At 37.5% G+C, this 18,624-nt stretch overlaps 1 protein-coding gene across 3 annotated transcripts in view; it reads right to left on the reverse strand.

Moving 5' to 3' along the window:
* Positions 1-18,379, reverse strand: part of TET2 (tet methylcytosine dioxygenase 2) — a 128,895-nt gene extending 110,516 nt beyond the window's left edge. For 2 of the 3 annotated variants that reach the window (XM_010590483.3, XM_064285488.1), the window contains exon 1: positions 18,221-18,377. The gene's annotated coding sequence lies outside the window, so the exon portion shown is untranslated. Of the gene's footprint in view, positions 1-18,220 lie in introns of all 3 variants that reach the window. The other variant, XM_023548545.2, reaches the window with a different exon arrangement.
* Positions 18,380-18,624: the final 245 nt, after the last annotated feature.

Raw genomic sequence — 18,624 nt, forward strand, 5'->3', positions numbered from 1 at the left:
CAGAAAAGCCCACATAAAACATTGTGGATTAATTTTGGCCACTTTTCAAATGAATAAATTATTTCAAACAAGTAGAAAACTGGGATATGAAGAAACATCTACATACAAGTACTTTTCACTATGAAATAAATGTCAATGACACCCCAACTCTGAGTTAAAGAACTAGTTGAAAGATATTATCTTATCATGATAGTAGATGCTAGGTGATACTGGAAACAGTGCTATTTCTCCCAGCCTAAAAGGAAGCTGGTATCCACACAATGAAAGGAAGTAACCAGAAGAAAAAATACAGGCAGTGCTCACCTTGCAGAAGGCTTGGGCTCTAACAGTCTATAAATCAGTTGTTTTAAAACTTGGAATGTATTTCCTATTGAAATAGTATAGCAAATCATGTTTATATTTTGTAGTAGCCACAAAAACCTTTTAAACACACAATGTAACTGAAATATCCAATTATAATAACATCAGAAAATAATACAGTTACCAATATGTATGACATTTTAGCTACATATGTTTCTTTGGCCCCAGAAGCTCCTGGGCACTTGTCTCCTTTAAGACACCTTGATGGGAATGTCTAATTTCACCTGTATGTGCTCAATGGCTATTTTATCTATGATTAATTTCTGATGAGGGGAAACAGAAAACACAACATGGTAGCCTTAAAGAGAAAATCAGTAAAAATAAATGTATATAACTGCCTTTTTTTTTTTTAACATTTCATTCATTTATGCACTCAACTAATATTTACTGAGTAACTACCATGTGCTAGCTACTGTTCTATGTGCCAAGTCTATATGTCAGTGACTCAAACAATGTCAATGAACTCATATACACTAGGGGAGCTGACAACAAATAAATTTACAAAAAAAAAAACAGGAACAATAACAAAAAAAACTCTGCCCCATGATAATAAAACTTACAAAAGAAAATAAAGCAAGGTAAAGAATTATATAGGATGGGCTCCCTGAAAAAGTAACATAAGGAGAAATGACAAGGAAGAGAAGGAGCAACACATGTGGATATCTGAAGGAAGGGTGTTCCAGGGAGAGGGAACAGCAAATACAAACCCCTAGAGGTAAGAAGATGCTCATTGTTGCCAAGACAGCAAGTAGGTCACTGAGATTAGAGTAGAGTGAGGGAAAAGAACAGTAATAAATGGAATCAGAAATGTAAACAGTGGCCAGCTCATTTGAGGCCTTGAAAGCCAGGGAAAGGGTATTGTCTTTTCCTGTGAGTGAGATGGGGATCCATCAATGGTTTGAGCAGAAAAGAGGTATGACCTGTCTTCATTTTTTAAAAGGGTCTCCTAAGTTGCTGTTTGGGTAAAAGACTAAGGAGAGGTGGGGGAGAAATTAAAGGTAGAAGGATACTGCCATATTCAAAGTGTGATATGACAGTGGTTTGGAAGACAGTGGTCCCTATGTGTGTTCCTTATTTCCCAAAAATGATAGTTCAGACTTAGAATGGTACTCAAGAACATCCCCAACCTATACACAGCAACCAGTCTGTAAGTAAGTATTACTGAGGGTCTGCTATGTGCTTTGTTGCATGCCAATTACCGTGGGGCATTAAATAGACACATAGGATGTGATCCTGGCTCTCAGGAAAACTACGATCTTGGTTAAGAAAGACAGTTTCTGACACATAAATGGCAAATATATTTTAAACTGCTAACTATTTTGAGAGACCAGCACATCTCAAAGCATCTTTCACATGGGGCCCAAAATTCTCTGACACCACAATGCAAGGGTTACCCATTCTCATGGGAAGCTCCTGGGATTAGCACATGGAGGCAATCTGTCATCTATCTTTAAGCAAGGTATTTCAAGGTATCTATTCCTGTTCCTAAAATTGGGATATGAAATAGGGGAAGAACAAGTAGCATCTGTGATTCTTGGTAGATTTAAAATCATATATGCTGCTGTTTTACATTTCTAAGGAGAAGCTTGTATCCTTTCATTGTATTTAATAGGGAAAGTAAAAGAAAATGGTGAACAGATGATACTTATAGGCTCATGATTTGTATTCTGGTTGAAAAAATAAAGGGATGGAAATAATCCTTCAGCTCTTTCCCCTTGGGGCATTCTTCAGAGACTATGCTGTTAGACTCATGCAATCTCTCAGTTGGGCTCCACTGTCAAGAAAGCAATGTCAACTCTAGTGCCTTGGAGCACTCAGGCAATTGAGGAAGCACATCTTTGAGTAGAGGGCTGGAAGCAGTCTGGGAAATTCCTAAATTGACCAATCTGAGCATTCTGATAATTCCAATCTCATTGTGATAAAAGTGATTACAGCATTGATTCTCTCCTATAAATATAGATATTCTCTATAAGGGCAAAAATGATGGCACTCTTCTTTCCTGATACATAGAGCTTCAATAAATGCTTGGAGGGCAAGCAAATATTTATTCTGTTACTGCAATTTTGCCAAGTAATGTTTTATGTTAACTCATCTGATCCACTCAGCAAGCCATTAGATAAGAGTTATGAGCAATTCCCATTTTACAGTTTGGGGAGCAGATTCAGGGAGGCTGAAGCAACTTGAATGAGACATACACAGTCTATAAGAAAAGTCAGTATTCAAATCAAGATCTTCCTAACTCTAAAGCCCAGGCTGTTTGACACCACCCAGTTGTAAACTCCTCTGGAAGGAAAATGTGAGAAGCAGAAAGAGCTGGAAGAGGTGGGAAAGAAAGGTAACACAGGTGAGAAGGCCAATGGAGAAATTACAGCCATAAAGAAATGCAGCGGAAAGAATAGGGGGAGGGAAGTAGGAATAGAAAAGAAGGGGCAAAGCAAACTAACACAGTAAAATACTTTATAGGGCTTAGTGATAAACTTGTAATACGGGCATATGAAAGATAATTCAGAATCTGTAGGGAAGCTACTTAACTCTATGTCCTAGTTTCTTCCTCAGTTAAATGGGAATAATAATACGACCTGAAATAGAGATGTTATGAAAATTAAATGAGATAATCTCTGGAAAGTGCTTAGTATGGTGCGTAACACAAAGAACTAAGTAAATATTGACTAATATTGAAATTATAAATAGCCAGTTATGCAATTGGAATCAAGTGTCTACACCTTCCCATGCTTGCATTTTTCTCATTTGTAAATGCAATGGATGGGTTACGGAGTTTCTAAGGTCCCTGGGTGATTCAAATAATTTCTGCTCAATTATTAACGTAAAGGCTGGCAGTTCAAACCCACCCAGTGGTGCCATGGAAAAAAGGCCTGGCAATCAGCTTCCATAAAGATCACAGCCAAGAAAACTGTACAGAACAGGTCTACTGTGTAACATATGGGGTTGTCATGAGTTGGAATAAACTCAACATCAACTGGTTTGGTTTTGGTTTAATGTTCTTTTCCCCCGCCCCCCATCACCCCTCCAAAACAAAAAATTCTATGATGCTATGTTTAGAAATAAATTGCTTTTTGCAAACTTGATGATTTTTTTTTAACGTTGAAGTGAAGGTGGAGGGAATCTGAGTGATAATGTCTTGTAGGTAGTTGGAAATATCTCTAGTTTATACACATCTAAATCTAAAATATGCAAACATACTCAAACACACACATCCATATACCCACACAAAATTACACCTATAGTCCAGGAAAAGCTGTTAAAAGTTCAAGAGAAAGCAAATGAAAAAATCTTTGATAATTTGTTGCAAGTATGAAAGACAGTTTGAAACAGATCTTTTTAAAATGTTCATATTTTGTGACAGACCATTCTTTATTGAAAACTCTTCATATTTCACTTATTTTCACATTTTCCTCTCACCCTTTTAGAAACTTTTTTATGTTAAACACAGTTGCTGGCATTTAGCTGAACAAATAAAAACAAAAAAATGAAACCCATTGCCATCAAGTTGATTCCAACTCATAACGACACTATAGGACAAAGTAGAACTGCCCTATAGGGTTTCCAAGGAGCGGCTAGTGGATTCAAACTGCTGACCTTTTGGTAAGCAGCCGAGCTCTTAAGTCAAGCTCTTAACCACTGTGCCAACTATGAATAGCACCACTTTATTATTACATATTTTCCAAAATTACCACTTACCTTTTCCTTCTCTTTCTCATGATTCTGTCAGATAAGAGGGGTCATCCCCCTTCTGTTACTGCAGGTATAGGCTCTTAAGCAGAAATCTAAGGTTAAGCAAAGCGGTTCTACACAAACGTATTCAGTGATTTTGGAGGCCATTTCTTTATGTAGTAGAAATGGCATATTTTCAGAAACAAAACAAATACATAATGGGTAGGAAACAATGTTAAAACAACAGAAAATGGCAGACTTAACTCCAATTGTCTGTTTCCATGTAGGTATGTAGCAACATTACTAGAGATGGTTAAGTTACTACATTAACTTCTAAAAGAGTCTGAGTCAGCTAGGTTTTGAAAGAGAGTGACACTCTTAAGAGCTTTGTCACCCACCTCCAGTCCTTGGATACTAAAGTGCTTACTCACTTGTCCGGGTTAAAAGCTACTATTTTAAGTTCAAAGTAGAAAGTGCCTTTCGGGTAGTGGTGATGATAATTTAAAATAAATAATGTGAGGGTTGGGGGAAAGCCTGCTTCAGGCATCTCCCATGTTTCCCTTCCAGTCAAGCTTTACTATAATGGGTGATTTCTCTTTCTCTATCGATATTCATGATCCAGGTCATTAAACAGTTTGTGAGATACTGACCGCTTGTCCCCTACCCCATTGTTACATCACTGTTCTTCAGAATTCTGGAACAGTGTTTGTAAACATTAAAGCCACGTGTGCTTGAGCACATGGCAAGTTGTCAGGATGACCTAGGACTCCTACGCAAGAGGGAGCACCCTGGCACCAATCATAACATCACCATACCAGCTGTCTGTTTCTGTGTGTCAGCATGTATCTGATGCCTCGACTTTTTTCTAAAGGACCACATACAGGTAGTTTATACAAAGACCCTCAGGATTTTGTGCTCCTTCATGATATTTGAAAAAAAAATGCACGATATCAGTATGTTTTCATTTTATGTTCATAGATAGAGACTTGTACTATGGTCTGTTTAATCAACTATTTCTACCAATGAAGACATATTTCGTGTATCAGAAGCTCAACACACACATCTATACATACACACACACTCAGGAGTAATTGAAAAGGGATAAATGGCCTAAAATGTCCACAGTGCTCCTTGGTATGCATCTTTCACACTCAACCTACCAGTCCGATATTTTATAATACAGAGATAGTTACCACTCAGTCTTGTTTTTTATGAAGGCAATCCATTCATCAAATAAATCAATGCTTACTGCATGCTTGCCACTTCAAGTGAAACTGAAGTACAGTCAAATGAAAGTCATACTTAAATCCCATTCTTAGCAGAAATACATGAATTTGTAGCCTTTATTACATCCTGAGCACTTTAGTTTGTACCCATGTACTATTTACTTTCAACAAATAAAAAGAGGGAGGAATATTATTGCCCTAGGTAATTCTTGTAAAAGCTCAAGAGTGCTCAGGCATGGAAAGTTTACTCATAAGTAATGACACACATGCTTTCACTATTTGGGCCTAAAGTGATAACGAGAAATACATCATCTCCAGGCCTAAACAATGAAAAGCAAGCAAATAAAACAAACAAAAAAGAATTTTCTTAAGTCTATAACCTTTTATCATATCTTAATTCATTGCATCATAAATACACAATAATAATTTAAAATTGCTAAATATCAAATAGGAGCCTTGGTGGTGCAGTGGGTAAAGCAATCGGTTGCTAACCGAAAGGCTGGCAGTTTGAAACCACCAGTGACTCCGCTGGAGAAAACATGTGGCAGCCGGCTTCTGTAAAGGTTTACAGCCTTGGAAACCCTATGGGGTCGCTATGAGTCAGAATCACAGTGGGTTTTTTTTGGTAAACATTAAATAAGTTATATCTTTTGAAATCCAGAAGGACTTTTTACTCAACAACAAAGGCGAAAAACTCCCATCCTTGGATTTCATTGTACTTATTAAATGAGTCACTCTTTTAGTAATTTCTTCCAAATGAGAGCAGATTCAGATGTTAAGTGGCTAAAAGTTAACTTCTGAGATTCATTTGTAAATAATGGAATTGGACAGATAATCTCTAAATTATTCTAGATCTAAAATTCTCTTTTACCAAACATCACTTAAACCAAAACAGATTTGGTACTTAGTTTATCTCTTCGGAAAGAACCCCTTATTAAAAAATTAAACAAATTTCTTTCATTTATAATACCACATTTCAGAGATTCTGATCTTTTTAGAACGGTAATGTAATTAAAATTTTTTTAATTCTATGAAAGAATAGTTCATAGAAACCAACTTCAGTTAACTATAAATTCTTTTGAGGATCTAATTTTAATTCTTTGTGAGGCATGAAGGCTTCTATTTTTGGGTGTTCAGTGATAACATCCATATAGAATCATCCTTAGATACAGCCCGAAAGAACTCAAAGTTTGCTTATATTTTAAATACTCTAATTTCCAGTGAGGATGGTGCAGGACTGGGCAGTGTTTCACTCTGCTGTACGTAGGATTGCCATAAGTCGGAACCGATTCCAGGGCACCTAACGACAATTTCCAAGGAATATTGTTGTTAGCAGCCATCAAGTCGTGCTCCCCCGCTCATGGCGACCCCATGAATAGCACCAGTAAAAAATAACAGGTACACAGAATAAGACACTTAAATTCTTCGTACTTTGATTTTTTTTTTACTCCCAAGACTTACTTTTTATTGGTAAATACAAATAAAAACTCTAAAAATTTATCTGGAAAGAAAGAATTCCCTAAATTTTATTTAAAACCCCCAAGTGTGGATGTGGAATTAATAATGGCCAAGGGTTGAGGGAAGCGGGGGTGGGAGGGGCTAGAGAAGTTGGGAGAGGTGGGTATAGGATGGGATGCAGAGAATGATCAACAAAGCATTTTCCTGAGATTTCTGTGGTCAGAGTGTACAGTTCTGGATGACAGATTATGAATTCTCTTACTTCTCAAATAAGACACTTAAAATATCAAAATACAGTTAAAAAAAAAAAAAAGCATGTGGGAGACTGCGCGGCAGGCATGCGCACTTCAGTCACAGTGGCACGGTAAATTACAATCAGAATCAAGGCATGCCCGTAAATGTCCCCGTTTCCCAAAATCATAAAAAAGTTTGGCATGACTGGTTCCATTCGCTGCAGGAAAAACGGAAAAAAAAATTACTCCTGTATTTAGGCACAAACTTTGACACTTCAGTGGGAAAACCGCGCATTAAGCGGATCCTGACCTAGACACCTTGTTCATGACCCCGTTAGGGCCAGGCAAGGGCTCCCTGACTATGAATTGAACTGTGCCGATTCCTCCGCCCACGGACACACAAAGCCGTACTCTCTCAGCTGTTACATAAGAGTCTCTGAAATCCTAGGATGGTGTTTGTAAATAGCGCGGCCATGCGCGCAGTGCCCACGTGTCAAATGTTGATGTGACCGCGCGTAATTGGAAGGCAAAATAGAGTCATAGCCTCCAAAAAGAAACCTACTTCTCTGGCCCTAAAATAATCATGTTGGCGTCAAGAAATTATCTCTAGGGTAATCTTTTTTTTTTTTTTTGTCTTCATGTCTCTTTTTTTTTTTTTTTTTAACACTAATGGGACGTAGAATTGGAATAACCAAAAATTTCACTCTCCACCTCATTCCTTTCCGTCTTTAACTAACTCCTGACAGGAGGACAGTGTCAAAATTAACTGCCTAGTTCAGGTAATTCAATTTAGGGCAAATTGTATAATTGCAACAATACATTCTGAATGCACTTTCTACCTCCTCTCATCCCCAGATTTCTTTCCTTTCTTTGTTCCTTTACTTTCTAAGTGGTATTTTTCCTGTCTCCAGTTATGTTTGATATATTATGAATGTAAATAAACATTTTAGTAACTAAATTTACTTTTTAAGATGATCCCCATAATTTTATGAACTATCAGGCATTTCTTGTTCTGATGTATGCAGTAAAACAAACAAAAAGCTAATAATCATCCAAATTAATTAAGATCCTTTTAATGCAAAAATCATGAAAGGTTATAAAAGAGCTGAGAGGGCTTTATAGTCAATGGCAAATATGAAAATTCTATAACTTCAAAGTAAGAGACTTCAAACAAAAATGAGAAAGTGCTAAAAGAACAGATTTTAAAAACTAATAAGAATAAGGCTAAGTTAGAGATGGACTGGGGGTGTGGTATCATTGTATTATTTTCAAATTGAGGTACTTTAAACCCAGCACAAGGAATAATTAAGGTATTTTCTATGGGTGCTCTTGTTCTTTAGTGCAGACATAGAAGAAAAACAGGAGAAATTACTCAGATACCATGTTGTATCATCTGATTTTCACTGTCATTATTTAAGCCTTTATTATTCTATCCTGCAAGACAAAAATTATACTAATTTGAGGAGAAAATACTGTAATAAAAAGACACCCTAGTGGCAAAGTAGTTAAACACGTGACTGCTAACCAAAAGGTCAGTGGTTCGAACCCACCAGCTGCTCCATGGGAGAAAGATGTGGCAGTGTGCTTCCATAAGGCTTACAGTCTTGGAAATCCTATGGAGCAGTTGTACTTTGTCCTATAGGCTCAGTATGAGTCAGAATCGACTCAATAGCAAGAGGTTTGTTTTTCAGCTACTGTTATAAAAACCTACATTAATTTTTTTTTTTTTTGTGAAGTGGGTGAATAGCTCCCATTAAAATGTAATCTGGACATGTACTTGACTTAATACTCTATCAAGAAAAGTAAGATTTAACAAGACAGGTTTTAGCAATGGCTAATAAGAAATGACAAGAGCAACTAAAATTATCATTACTTTGAAGCACCCACTGAACAAACTTTGACAAATCTCAAAATAGTAAAAGTAACAAATGAAAAACATCAATACTACTTATGGCATACCTTAATGTCAGATCCCCTACCTATGTCAATGCCTGACCATAGGCAATTCCTTCCCTTCAAGAGAATGGCCCATTAGCAAAAATTCACAGTCCTATTATTTTCCCCTTTGAATACAGTATATCCTCCATACTAATTATTTATAAAAAGTAAAGACAAAAATATTAACAAATCAAAATATGCTTGTTTGAAAGGTTTACAATTCTTGGTAGTGCATTTAAAAAGCAAAGTTGGAATACTACACTCAAACCTAATGAACAACTTTTTGAAAAGTACGAGTTTTCCAGTACAAAAATTTATTGCTGGCTAAGGTGGTTCAAAATTTTTAAGAGAAAACAAGAGAGAGTAAAAGCAAACGAGCTACTTATTTCTCTAGTCAAGATGAGAACCTACAATTTTACATTATTAAGATAAGAATCTACAATTCTACATTATTGCTTTCCAAAATAATCACAGTATCAAGATCCTGATGGGTTAAACGTTCTAATGCAAGTGTCTAGTTTGTGTCTGCCACAAATATAAAACAAACCTATAAGCAGGTGCTATGCCAGTACTCTTAAAAAGTAGAAGGTCACTTCACCAAAGAAGAAATTCAGGCAGCTAACAGATGCATGAGGAAATGCTCATGATCATTAGCCATTAAAGAAATGCAAATCAAAACTACAATGAGATACCATCTCACCCCAATGTTACTGGAACAATAATAATAATAATAAACCAGAAAACAACAAATATTGGAGAGGTTGTGGGGAGATTAGAACTCTTATGTGCTGCTGGTGGGAATTTAAATGGTAAACCACTATGGAAAACAATATGGTGCCTCCTAAAAAAGCCAGAAATAGAAATATCATACGATCCAGCAATCCCACTCTTAGGAATACATCCTAGAGAAATAAGAGCTGTCACACGAATAGATATATGCACACCCATGTTCATTGCAGCATTATTCACAACCGCAAAAAGATGGAAACAACCTAACTGCCCCATCAGTGGATGAATGGCTAAACAAATTATGGTAATACACACAATGGAATACTACACAATGACAACAATGATGAATCTGAGAAGCATCTCACAACATGGATGAATCTGAAGGACATTATGCTGACTGAAATAAGTCAATCACAAAATAACAAATATTGTATAAGACCACTATTATAAAAACTGAAGAATAGGTTTACGAACACACACAAAAAAATTTTTTTGATGGTTACGAGGGGAGGCTTGAGGAAGAGAAATCACTAACTAGATAGTAGACAAGTGATAACTTTGGTGAAGAGAAAGAACATACAATATAGGGGAAGTCAGCACAACTTGACCAAGACAAAGTTGTAGAAGCTTCCCAGACATGTCCAAACACCTTGAGGGACAGAGTTACTGGGGCTGAGGTTGGGGACCTTGGTCTCACGGGACATGTAGGTCAACCAGCATTACATAGTTCATAAACAAAATGTTCTACATCCTACTTTAGTAAGTAGCGTCTTCAGTCTTAAAAGCCTGCGAGGAGCCATCTAAGAAACATCTATTGGTCCCATCCCAGCTGGAGTAAAGGAGAATGAAAAAAAAACAAAACAAAAAACAACGATACAAAGAAAATATTATTTCAGAGGACTAATGGATCACATAAACCACAGCCTCCACCAGCCTGAGCCCAGAAAAACTAGACTGTGCCCAGCTACCACCACCTATGGCTCTACAGGGATCACTATAGAGAGTCCCAGACAGAGCAGGAGAAAAAGGTAGAACAAAATTCAAATGCACATAAAAATATCAGACTTAATGGTCTGATAGAGACTGGTGGAACCCCTGAGATTATGGCCCCTGGACACCCTGATAACTCAGAACTAACGCCACTCCTGAAGTCCACCTCTCAGCCTAAGGTTAAACCGAAAAACCAAACTCGTTGCTGTCGATTCCGACTCATAGTGACCCTACAGGACAGAGCAGAACTGCCCCATAGGGTTTCTGAGGAGCATCTGATAGCTCCTAACCACTGTGGCTCCTAGGCAAAAATTCGGCTTATAAAACAAACAGTAACACACATAAGGAACGTGCTTCTTAGTTCAATAAAGCCTATGAGACCAAATGGGCTATAAGACCAAATGAACAACAACTTCCTAAAAGTCAAGACAAGAAGGCAGGAAGGGACAAGAAAACTTAAGGAATGGACACAAGAAACCCCGGGTGGAAAGAGACTGCTGACACATTGCATGGATTGCAACCAATGTCACAAAACAATTTGTGTATAATTTTTTGAATGAGAAAGTAATTTACACTGTAAACTTTCACCTTAAGCACACTAAAATTAAAAAAAAAAAATTCTGGGTGATTTCTACAACCATGTCTTGAAAAAGTGATCATAATAGAAATTATATGGAACCAAGACATTTTCCTATTGAATATAACATGTATACACTAGATTTGTCTCTGAACCTCATAGCTGATGCTTCTAGATCAGTGAATCCCTTCCAACCTGGTTATCAGTCACCACGCTATGGGATCAAATGGGCAGCAATCTAACATTCAGAATAAAAAGGGAGAGAAGCTTTGCTCAACAAAAATGACTGGTATCTAAAATTACATAAGATCAGAAATTCAAACACAACCAATCCAAAGTATTTTACCCTGTGGGTCCAAAACTAAAAGTCTTCATTTCATAGGGAGTAGTCCTAAAAATATGCACTCATTTTGCCATTAACAATTCTGTAAAAATCCTGCTGGTATTTGTATATACTGTGGCCATGTGTAGCAACGCATGGAGAGAGCCATCATCATTCTGACCCCAACTATTTCCCACTTCGTCCTGGCATCACAATGACTGCTGTAGAGCAATTCTCTTCTCACCTTTATTTTGCCAGCAGACAGGAACAGAACTGTATCCTTAAACCCTGTGAGATGCTTTGTCATTTTTATTTTAAAATCTGAGATATAATTAAAAAAAAAATTGCTGTTGAGTCGATTCCAACTCATAGCGACCCTATAGGACAGAAAAGAACTGCCCCATGGGGTTTCCTAGGAGCACCTAGTGGATTTGAACTGCCAACCTATTGGTTAGCAGCCAAACTCTCAACCACTTCGCTACCAGGGTTTCGAAGATATGATAATAGCCGAGTGGAAATATAAACAGTTAACAAAATCAAAGTTTTTAAAACCTACTCTATATGTCCTTCAGTGCCCTCCTGTTTTCACATAGACAAGAAATTTTAATGCCAAAAGATCATCTAGGAATTTGCTACTGAAACATGCAATCTAGAGACTTCTCTTGATTTCTAGATTAAACTACACATTTTGCAGCAGTTTAAAAAAGAACGGTAATTTTTGTAGACATACTTTTTTTTTTTAAAGGAACACATTGTTAAAATATTATTTAATTCAATGAGAAAACCAGTAAGGTGTTACAACCAGTTCAAGGGAAAATCCAAAGAACAGAAACGTTTATAGATCAGGACTATTGAATGAGTATGAAATTGGAGGCAAAACTAGTTTTTCCACAGTGGGGAGGGAGGGTTGTCCCTCCATCAGTTTGTAGATATACCTTTTAACATTTGGGTAACATCCTCTGAATTAATTGGAAAATGGCTGGATGATTAGATACACTCTCAAAAGTTTCTTGCAATTACATATTAAGCTCTGTTCACCAAGCCGCCTAACCCATTGCCTGTCAAATACATAATTCCATATAAGTTTTGAAGACTCTTTTTCACCACTAAGCACACTGGTGAACTCCTCTGTGATTAAGTATCCTTCTCATTAATGATAAACAGGCATTTTAGTCACATACAACTCACTGATGCCATTTTCTTAGAAATACATGCTAAGATAGAAATATATCTACATTTCTTTTGCATGATACATGAGATACTTCCTCAAACCAAATATCTAAAGCAAATTATATGCATTTTGATAAGAGCTTTAAGACATAATTCACGTACACGTGGTTTTTAGTATACTCATAGAGTTGTGAAACCATTATCATGTAATTTTGGAACATTTTTTATCAACCCCAAAAGAAACCCCTTCCCACAATCCCTAGTATAACCAATCTACTTTCTGTCTCTAGATTTGCCTATTCAGGACATTTTCATATAAATGGTACCATCCCATATGTCTCCTTTTGTGACTGGCTTCTTTTATTTAGCATAATGTTTTCGAGGTTCATCCATGTTGTAGCACGCATCAGTACTCCATTCCCTTTTATTGCCAAATAACGTTCCATTGTATGGATATACATTTTGTTTATCCACTCATGAGTTAATCTGTATCATTTCCACTTTTTAACAATTATTAATACTGTTACTATGAACATTTACATGCAAGTTCTAACTGGACAATCATATGCATTTTAAGCTTTCTTTCATGATTTTTCATAGCAACCTATATTAGAGCTACACTGTTAACTATTAATGTCAATGAGGCAGTAAGATAGACTGCCCAAGTTCAAATTCTGGGTAAGCCATATACTGTCTGTATCAACTTGGGCAAGTTATTTAACATCATTAAGCTTCGATTTTCTCATCCTGAAGTAAAAATAATAATAATAATAGTACCTACCTCTAGAGGTTTTATAAGAATTAAATGACACCAACTTATAGTTTCACAAGGCATTAAAACAACTTGTAAAAATTTGAACACAAAGGCCATTCTATGCAAAGAACTTTTAGGCAAAAAAAAAAAAAAATTATATTCTGAGATACCCTCTAATAAGTCATGACAGCACAATCACATGGAGTAAAAGTGTTAATTTTTTTCTGTTTTCAAGAAAAAAAAAAAGGTTTAGAAACACATGATTATGTGATAAAATTCTAAATAATAAATACACAGATAAAATTAGTACAAGTGAAATTGAGGAAATCTGGAAAAGATGGGTGGACTATATCCATGTCAATATCCTGGCTGAGCTATTATACTATCTTTTTGCAAAATGTTACCACTGGAGTAACATTCTACCATTGCCATAGACTGTAGCAGTTATATTTAAAGAAAAAACACCATCATCGTCATTACTATCATCGCCATCACCAAGACCTCTTACGTTATTTTTCTCTTATGCACCTAAATGACATTGTTTTTAACTACTTCTATGTCATGCATTTAATCTTGATTCTGAATAGAACACCACTACTGCAGGTAGGATAACATTATCATTGAATTTACTTTTACATAAAGTATTGAAAATCCTCCTACTATCTACTTCTTGAAACCTGGCACATTTAACTACTCATTTCATGAGAAGTGGAAAAAGCATAAATTAAAGCTAATAGAATTTGCTACTTTGAAATGGGCAACCCATATCCATTTTATTGAGGAAAGTCTATATATCCATATTAAGTCAGGGATTTTCTGCAATGTGCAATACAGAGTCAGAATAACACTGGAAACGCAGTTACGCACGATTCTTTTTGGCTTGCAGTCACAATGATTCATGTGTTCTCATTTTACTCTTTCCCCTTCTAGAATCCTTGTCTCCTACCATATACCAAATCAACAGATGTACTGTTACAACCTCCTTAAATAATATTAGACTACTCACTGAGTTTTGGCAGCGAGTCAAAATAGAAATTGGCTCTCTAGACCAAGTAAATACTGTATATTTGGCAAAATCATTTGTGGTTGTGTTCTTCAGCACAGTTTCCAAGATAACCACCAGCGCTACTGGCAATTCAACTCTCTCACAGTTAAGGCTCCAAATGTAAGGTTGGCTTGTGAGTTATTTTCCTGCTGCTGGCTTTGGTGCTATTACTACGCTAAGAACAACTGTGCAGTGGTAGCATAATAGTTGAAAAAGATGTTATTTTGATAAACTAACACTAACAGCTGGTCCAAAGTTTTAACTTGTCCCCATGATAGGAAAAATTACATTAACTTACAATATTTAAATTATAGTAAAAGAGTATACATGGTTATTTACAAAATAAAGATAATTCCTTCTAGCAGTTGAGATGACTAGGTAAGACAAATGCTATTTAAAAAAAGAAAAACAATAACTGAACTAGCAGTATGAGAAATTAAAGCAACAAAACTGGATCTGAATTTTTTTTTTTTAATATCAAACACCAATGGCTTTTGATGACTTATTTTATTTCAAGGTAAATTAATAAGAATACATAAGAATTTACTAACTTGAATTTGGGTAAGGACAGGATGGTAAATAGAGTTTCTGCTAGGTGTGTCTCTATGAATCATACAGGCTTTTAAACAAGGTTAGCATATAAGGAAATACATTTCACTGGTGACATTTGGCTTACACACTGTGTAGGGGTGGAGTCTTGGAGGGATAGACAGAGAAATTTTAACTTCAGCAAGTGAAACCAAAACACTGACTCCAGGTTTTGTTACCTAATACAAGTCCTGTGCCAACACAGGACTTTGTAAATCTGTCATAACAACTCCTCAGCAAGTGCATTTCACTTGTTCTAGAAATTATGTTGACATGCTAATGTCTAGGACCATGTGACACTGCATGGAAATCATATCAGTCCCTCTGGTTCCTGGTATGGGCCAGAATAATGGTAGGCCTAGTTAAAGTCTTAAGAAACTTTGGCAAATGTGTGAATTCAACCAAAGCAAGGGATTTCCCTCATTCCAAGTTTATTTCCCATTAATCATTAGTTCAATAAGGAGATAAGCAAAACTATGTCATAAAAAAAAATAAGAAGAAGAAGAAAAACTATCTTGTCACTGTCTACTATCACTCCCCTAAAATTCAATTATCAATAGCCTTTCAACAAAGACAGTTCTATCTATGATATTTTTGGAACATCCAGGTATGCAAAAAATAAAAGAATATATATTGACTATCACACATACAATAAAGAAGAACTAAGGTTATGCCTTGTATTGTAAACTATCCCATACTAAGCCAAATAATTTCTCTTTTCTAACAAAGGAAAAAGTGTTACGTTTATTCAAATTGGTGAATTTTTTAACACACATCTCCTCCTGATAATCACTGGATCCTTAGTAATCCCTTATAGGGTATTAATTAATGGCTACTTTTAACATAAAAACAGGATGCATAAAACAACAAAAGAACCTATATTTGATGAAAGGAAAGAACAAGCCATTATGGTCACATAAAAATCGTTAACAAATATAAGTATTTGCATGTACCGATTTGAGTGGAAAATATTATACCTATTATTAGCTGAACAGCTCAAATACACACATGTGAAAGTTGTCACCAAACAGTATTTAGATACTAGCCTATTAGCAAATGGAATTTATTTTTAATTCTGAATTCCTAGAATAACTATAGTTTTTTCAACAAACGGTAAAAAATGTTTTCTTTATTATATTGGGGCAAATATTAACTAATGAGTTCTCTATTCCACAGAGATGAGCAATGCTCCTCCCTTGCAATCATGTGAAAGAACCTCTAGTAGCAATGATTTAAGCAAACTTAACTGCTCTTGTAGAAATCAACACAGAGTTACAAAGTGAAATACGAGGACAAATGGTTTTAGAAATCTGATTTATGGAGTAATGTGCATTTATTGTAGTTTTTCCCCCAGCCATCTTTTAATCATACACATGCTTTCTAAACTTGTTTGACTCTCCTACACTTTACTAATACTTCTCTGCTTAACAGAATTAAAAATTAACAGTATTGTGTTGAAATTTAGATCCTACTCCAAAACTATTCTGAAACATACATGCAAACATATAAAGGAATATAACTCCCCTCCAGTATTTCAGCTTTCCATTAGAATGCAAGTGTAATGATTTCATTAGCCAGGCAATCATACCCACTGTTAAGGAAAAAAAAAAAAAGTGTAATTCACAACTTCCTCAAAGATACACTTTTATTCCTATTTTGGGTCTTTTGTTGATTTTTTTTTTTTTTTTAGATTTAGATTTGCCATTATTACCCCTAATTGGAATGGGAAAAGCACAATGTGCAATTTGAGATTTTACACTCAGGGATGTATTCTACTCCCCAGACAGGCAAATATAAAAATTTTACTACCTTTTAGGGATGCAGCTGAAAAATAACCTTTTTTTTTTTTTTTTTTTCCGATTCCTAAAATTAACTAGACCGAGGCGGGGGGGAATCACTGACTGCAATTAAAAGTATATGGTGAGGGCGATAACCAGCAAATAACACATATTTCATATTTCACCTGTCCAGGAGTCTATCCAGGCCACACTTTATTTTGTCATAGGTAGAAAACTCTCCATAGAAACCCTGTGAGCTTAAAAACACTAGACAATCAGCCCCGTGCAAAGATTCAGCAAGATGCGAGTGTTAGCCTGTGAGAGAAGAGAAGAGACACAGAAAGATAAGAACAGACCAAAGAAAAGGGAAGCCAAGAGAGAAAAAGAAATTTGGATGGGACTGTTACAAATCTGCTCTCCACTTCTCCGTTTCTTCCCTGGGATTGGGTTTCATTTCTTTCGGCGCCCCTGACCTTGCAGTCTTCCAACTCTCAAACGCTAAGCTCCCCCCGCCCGCCGCCCCCTCCCCCGGACTGCGCCTGCCTTTGTGTCTGCCTGTCACTTACCAGGGAACCAAACGAAGCTGATTTGGGAGAAGCACAAAGCCAGGACACACACTTGCCCACAGATTCTCTTACACATATTCCCTAGGCTAGAAGGTACAGTCCAGCGCAGGGCTGGTGGACCTTCAGAAAGTGGGTTCTGGTGTTGTTTCGGGACCGGAGAAACTATTCTTTCTCCTCCTCGCTCAGCACAAAACGCGCGGACTTAAGAAAAAAACAAAACCCCACTTAGTGCATTCCAATTCCACTCCCGGTGACATTCGCTTAGTGCACCCCCGAAGAAGGGAACACGGGGGTAGGAAAGGTCAGAGGCAGCCCTAGACCCAGACCCTACAGAAGATAAAAGGGTAGAAAAACCCCCGGTTAGTGTTGTCTCCGGGGTGGTTTAGGATAAACAAGAGACTCGGTTGACTCACACGAAGGAAACGAGGGGAGAGGATTAATGGGAAAAGTAGTGCCCCCCCCCCAAGCGCAACTATTTTAGAAAGCAAAGAAAAACCACTTTCCAGAGGATAAAAGGCCGGGAAAACAGCCCATGGGAGACACAATGTAAGTTTCCTGGGTAGGAGGAGAGGGGCATTAGCAGGAGAGAAGAGAGAACACAGAACTGCAGATTTAAAGTTGGGGGGGGGATAGAAATTAAAACTATATTTGTCAGCCATGTTGAAGAGGCTCCAGTAATTTGTGAAGCTTCCCTCTTCCCTCTTGGTATTTGTGGGTGACACTTCAAGGTTTGCTCCCCGGTCCCTGGAAGCCCGAGAGAAAACGAGGGGGAGAGGAAAGGGAGAGTTTCGCGGCATAAGAGAAGCGCTCTGACCTCGTTCTCGTCCCTCAGCCTTGCAGCAATCCAGCAGTTGCAGTCGGGTCTCCTTTCTAACAAATCCTAAAGGGCAGCCATCTTGCTTCCTTCTGCTTCTCTACGAAAGCAGCCTAGCCTCCGCATCAATATTCATAAGGCAGTTTGACGTCTGTTCTCATCACTCGGCGGGGCCGGCGTCTCGGGGCGGCCGCGCCGAGGGGGCGGACGTGACTCGCATGCGAGCGGGGCCTGGGCGCGCGGCGCTCGCGAGGAGGCGGCGGCGGCGCCCGAGCTCTCTGCCGCCGGGTCTCGTCCGCTGCCGCCCGGGCCTCCTCCTCCGCCCGGGCTTCTGCCGCCGCCGCAGCCCTGGGAGCCTCGGCGCCGGCTCCCGGGCTCTCAGCCCCCCGCCGCGGGGCTCCCCG

This window comes from Loxodonta africana, chromosome 5 (assembly GCF_030014295.1).
Source record: "Loxodonta africana isolate mLoxAfr1 chromosome 5, mLoxAfr1.hap2, whole genome shotgun sequence".
Lineage (NCBI taxonomy): Eukaryota > Metazoa > Chordata > Mammalia > Proboscidea > Elephantidae > Loxodonta > Loxodonta africana.